This window comes from Protopterus annectens, chromosome 5.part0 (genome assembly GCF_019279795.1).
Source record: "Protopterus annectens isolate FY-2018-M chromosome 5.part0, PAN1.0, whole genome shotgun sequence".
In the NCBI taxonomy this organism is placed as follows: Eukaryota; Metazoa; Chordata; order Ceratodontiformes; family Protopteridae; genus Protopterus; species Protopterus annectens.
In genome coordinates, this window is record NC_056735.1 from 1,599,412,474 (window position 1) to 1,599,418,764 (window position 6,291).

Here is a 6,291-nt window from a genome sequence, read left to right on the forward strand (position 1 = left end):
GTAGACATTGTCCAGGACAGGTCACAAATGGTAGACAAAGGTTCCTTCATAGACATGTAAGCGCTTTCACCCATAGGCTCCGCCAGACTTACACATAACATAAAAGCATCCAGGCTTTAAGTAACCCCCTTACACTTTCATTGGTTAATTTCTCAGCAAACAATGAACATGCAACCACAGCATATAAAGCACAGACGCAATGTTAACTACACACACATATATTAACATCTCCAAAAACATCCTATTAACACATGTATTATATGATATTGTACTATGCCTAATACTCATCAATCATAGATCTAACAATATATATAGAAGATATGCATATCATATCAATGTAATACATTGGTACACAACTGAAAGAGTGGACTAATGTGTGTTAACTGTATATCTGTACCTAAACTACATTCCTGTTACGGGGGTTTAAGCCACCTGCTTCTCAAAAGAGGCTTCATCAGTGTTTCATCAGTCAGCCCTGGTGTGTGGTCAATCCTCCACCTAATAATCCATCTAAATCCGCATTCTAAAGCATAGTTGATGAGGTCCCCCCTCTGGTATTATAACCTAGCCTTACGTAAAACACTGAATGTAGACGTATGCCTTGTGATGTGCTCATAGTCGGCCGTAGGCATACGCCAATCCTGCGGCTGCCTAGGGCGCCGCACTAGTAGGGCCACCTGTCTAGTAGGTATGTCATGTAGGTATACCAGGATGGGGGCACCATGTGTTGTGGTGGTGGGTGCCATGGAGCCCTATAGCCTAGGGCAGCGGTCAATCTAAGGCCGCTGCCGTAGGAGGGGTAGTACGGTCTGCAGGTATGTGCAGAAGTGCACATGAAACAGCGGTCCACAAGGATTACCCATAGTGGCGACACCTGCACAGATGGTTATAGCGGGACACACACACCATGCATACAGCACAGTTAGACATACACACACCATAAATAGGCAATTACACACAAGGTTTATGGCGTTATGCGGGTACAGTGTCAGTACAGCAAGGATAGCTGTCTGCCACGATATCCAGCAGATGTCTCAAGGGTGTTCTGGAATACGGACGTTGCATGGACAATGAGTGGATATGCATCGTACCACAGTTCTATGTGTCAGCCGTGCAAATATGCGATACATGGGACAGACAGCTGTCCATGCAAGAGCAGCGCTATGGGCACAACATAGGTATGTAGATATACAACGACAGAGATACAGACGGACACATGTGGCAAGCCCATGAGTGTAACGTACACAGCACCACCCCACCACACCATAGCAGGGTGCAAGTGGAGAACACGCTACGGAGGTCGCCAACCAGAGCAGGCACACAGGCAGTCCACGAGCTGCGTCTCACCATCCACAAACACAGGGATGGCGGCATGATATGAGTGTTCTGCGGAAACTCTAAAGCCATACCATATGAACCCATGCAGCTGGGAGCATAGACACACACACACACACACACATGTGGCAGGCATGGTGATTGACCACACCCCCACATACCCAACCGCACAACAGTATGACACAGGTATGGAACGCGCTACGTGGACCACCGAACACAGCACCGTCAGAGGCACATGTCCAGGTGGGTGACAACATCCATAAAGGAATAGCCGCCGATAGCCAAGGTATGTGTTGCCAAGCGTCTAAAATAACTACACTCTACTAGGAAACCTGTGAACACACACCCCACACACACACACAGGGAAGGGTCGGGAGTCGAACCTACGCCTACCTACATGTACTCACTACAGCATGATGCTTTTACAGAATGCGCTACCGAAATTACTGAGCACAGCGCTGTCAGAGGCATACTTCTAGGCGGGTGACATCACCCATAAGGGAATAGCTGACAATAGCCAAGGTATGTGTTGCGAAGCGTCTAAAAGCATGTTCATCTGCAGAGGCAGCTAGAAACACACACACACACACACACACACACACACACACACAGGGAAAGGCCGGGAGTCAAACCTATGCCTACCTACATGAACTCACTACAGCATGATGCATTTACAGAACGCGCTACCGAGATTACTGAGCACAGTGCTGTCAGAGGCATACTTCTAGGCGGGTGACATCACCCGTAAGGGAATAGCTGACAATAGCCAAGGTATGTGTTGCGAAGCATCTAAAAGCATGTTCATCTGCAGAGGCAGCTGGAAACACACACACACACACACACACACACACACACAGGGAAGGGCCAGGAGTCGAACCTATGCCTACCTACATGAACTCACTACAGCATGATGCATTTACAGAACGTGCTACTTAGATTACTGAGCACAGCGCTGTCAGAGGCATACTTCTAGGTGGGTGACATCACCCGTAAGGGAATAGCTGACAATAGCCAAGGTATGTGTTGCGAAGCGTCTAAAAGCATGTTCATCTGCAGAGGCAGCTGGAAATACACACACACACAGGGAATGGCCGGGAGTCGAACCTATGTCTACCTACATGAACTCACTACAGCATGATGCATTTACAGAACACGCTACCAAGATTACTAAGCACAGTGCTGTCAGAGGCATACTTCTAGGTGGGTGACATCATCCATAAGGGAATAGCTGACAATAGCCAAGGTATGTGTTGCGAAGCATCTAAAAGCATGTTCATCTGCAGAGGCAGCTGGAAACAAACACACACACACACACACACAGGGAAGGGCCGGGAGTCGAACCTACGCCTACCTACATGAACTCATTACAGCATGATGCATTTACAGAACGGGCTACCGAGATTACTGAGCACAGCGCTGTCAGAGGCATACTTCTAGGCGGGTGACATCACCCGTAAGGGAATAGCTGACAATAGCCAAGGTATGTGTTGCGGCGTCTAAAGCATGTTCATCTGCAGAGGCAGCTGGAAACACACACACACACACACACACACACACACACACACACACAGGGAAGGGCCGGGAGTCGAACCTACGCCTACCTACATGAACTCACTACAGCATGATGCATTTACAGAACGTGCTGCTGAGATTACTGAGCACAGCGCTGTCAGAGGCATACTTCTAGGCGGGTGACATCATCCGTAAGGGAATAGCTGACAATAGCCAAGGTATGTGTTGCGAAGCGTCTAAAAGCATGTTCATCTGCAGAGGCAGCTGGAAACACACACACAGGGAAGGGCCGGGAGTCGAACCTACGCCTACCTACATGAACTCACTACAGCATGATGCATTTACAGAACTCGCTACCGAGATTACTGAGCACAGCACTGTCAGAGGCATACTTCTAGGCGGGTGACATCATCCATAAGGGAGTAGCTGACAATAGCCAAGGTATGTGTTGCGAAGCGTCTAAAAGCATGTTCATCTGCAGAGGCAGCTGGAAACACACACACACACACACACACACACACACACACACACACACACACACAGGGAAGGGCCAGGAGTCAAACCTATGCCTACCTACATGAACTCACTACAGCATGATGCATTTACAGAACGCGCTACCGAGATTACTGAGCACAGCACTGTCAGGAGGCATACCCCTAGGTGGGTGGTATCATCTGCAGAGGCAAGGCAGCCAATAGGGAATGAAGACAGAGTGCACAGTCACACAGCCTGTTACGATCCCAAGGTGGCCGTACAGTAACACGGTAGTGCTGCAGTCGGGAATACCAACTAACTACGGAGCAGTACATCACGACATGAATACGGGATGCACCACATACAGTGTTCCCTATGAGAGGGCATCTGGCGTGCAGAATGTAGGCAGCCATTGTGGCATAGCAGCCACATATGAGTCACCTGGATGGTCACCATGGCTATGCAGGATGTCATTGGCCATGGCTACATGCCTAGTAGCAGACATCGGTGCCGACTGTAGTGTGTACCCCCGAATGGTGTACTGGCCATGCCTGTCACACCTAGTGGTTGCGAAGGGGAGACAGACATGCTCATGGGGTATCAATGCAGACGGCCGCGGTGTGCACTGTACTGTGTGTCCATCTACACAGTTGCTTACTGGGCATGCTCAGACACTTAGAATCGGCACAGTGCAGACATGCATACACATGGGGCGATGGCATGGGAGGCAGAATGTGGACCGTCGTGTGTGTCCACCCACACAACAGCAACCTGGCCATGCCACAGACGTGGCAGTTGCGAAGGGGAAACAGGCATGCACGGGGTATCAATGCAGGCGGCGGTGTGCACTGTACTGTGTGTCCATCTACACAGCTGCTTACTGGGCATGCTCAGACACTTAGAATCGGCACAGTGCAGACATGCATACACATGGGCGATGGCATGGGAGGCAGAATGTGGACCGTCGTGTGTGTCCACCCACACAACAACCCAGCCATGCCACAGGCGTGGCACTTGTGAAGGGAAACAGGCATGCACACAGGGTATCAATGCAGGCGGTAGCGGTGTGCACTGTACTGTGTGTCCATCTACACAGCTGCTTACTGGGCATGCTCAGACACTTAGAATCGGCACAGTGCAGACATGCATACACATGGGGCGACGGCATGGGAGGCAGAATGTGGACCATCGTGTGTGTCCACCCACACAACAGCAACCGGCCATGCCACAGACGTGGCAGTTGTGAAGGGGAAACAGGCATGCACACGGGGTATCAATGCAGATGGGCGCGGTGTGCACTGTACTGTGTGTCCATCTACACAGCTGCTTACTGGACATGCTCAGACACTTAGAATCGGCACAGTGCAGACATGCATACACATGGGGCGACGGCATGGGAGGCAGAATGTGGACTGTCGTGTGTGTCCACCCACACAACAGCAACCCGGCCATGCCACAGACGTGGCAGTTGCGAAGGGGAAACAGGCATGCACACGGGGTATCAATGCAGACGGGCGCGGTGTGCACTGTACTGTGTGTCCATCTACACAGCTGCTTACTGGGCATGCTCAGACACTTAGAATCGGCACAGTGCAGACATGCATACACATGGGGCGACGGCATGGGAGGCAGAATGTGGACCGTCATGTGTGTCCACCCACACAACAGCAACCCGGCCATGCTCACACACGTAGTATGTGCTACGCGCCATCCGGCATGCAGACGGAGTGCACACACCGCATGTCATGGCCAGGTAAACCCGTGCACACACACAGGGTGGACACACATGCAGTCACACGTACACACACAGATGACAGCACAGGCGTCACGGGTGCAGGCTGAACATGTACACACAGTAGTGAACACTGTAGCTGCTATGCCAGCACCATGTCATCGGTGCAGCAGTATGCCTCACGGTCCAGCAACTGCATGTGGCATATGTCCAGAAGACTATGTGGCGGTGTACGTCCATCGTGCAGAGTACACATGTACTATCAATGATCCCCCAGGTGTGATGTAGTTCACCCGTACTGGTATACACGGACAGGCGTGCTCCACACATACCACGGGCCTGACACAGATACGACACATGACTGCAGCTGTACCACAGTGAAACAATGTCCGGATATGTCACATATGTGCTTTCCTGGCTGTGTGCATGGACTGCACGCAGGACACATACGAAGCCTGTGATGTACCACATGCATAACACAGGCGTACACGGTAATACACACACGAAGGGAAGGCAGACACATGTCTGTGGTATGCACCCCCTACAGGGTGTAGCGGTGTTCACTGGGACACATACCCTTGCATAGTTTGCCTGTGACAGCTGTGATACCATACCACAGTCCATGTTCCATGTATGTTGACACACATGTCACAACGTAGCAATGCATACACACATGGCAACAGGGGATACATATGACACGTGTACTGTGCACGGTGCAGCCATGCAGGAGTGGTGTCCAGTGTCCGTAACACAGTTGCAACCCCCTACCACATGCATACCCATCATGGGGGCCGTCATATGGTGGCATAGTAACAGCACGCATGGCAGTCTGTGTGTACACCATGTGTTTAAACACCTGTCCACATGCATCTGTGCAGGTGCTGGTCACAGGTGTGTCACACACCATCCTACCCTGCCATGTGCATACAGTCTGCTATGTCGCCTTTACATGACAGCGCTGCCATGATGCATACCCATCGGCCATGCGTGATCGACCATATGTCACATTGCCACTGTAACCCCTACCACCTCACAAGTGCAGATATTGGCCAGATACAGTGGTAGTACGCAGGATGCACCACATACCGCTGCACGCCTGCACAAATCCCATGTAGCGGGTGTGGCATTCCTAGCACCCACATGTGTGCAGGAATGTGTGCCCATGTATGCCACAGATTGGGGGGACTATGTGCCACATGCCACACATCACTGTACACCATGGTAGAGATCTGTACCTA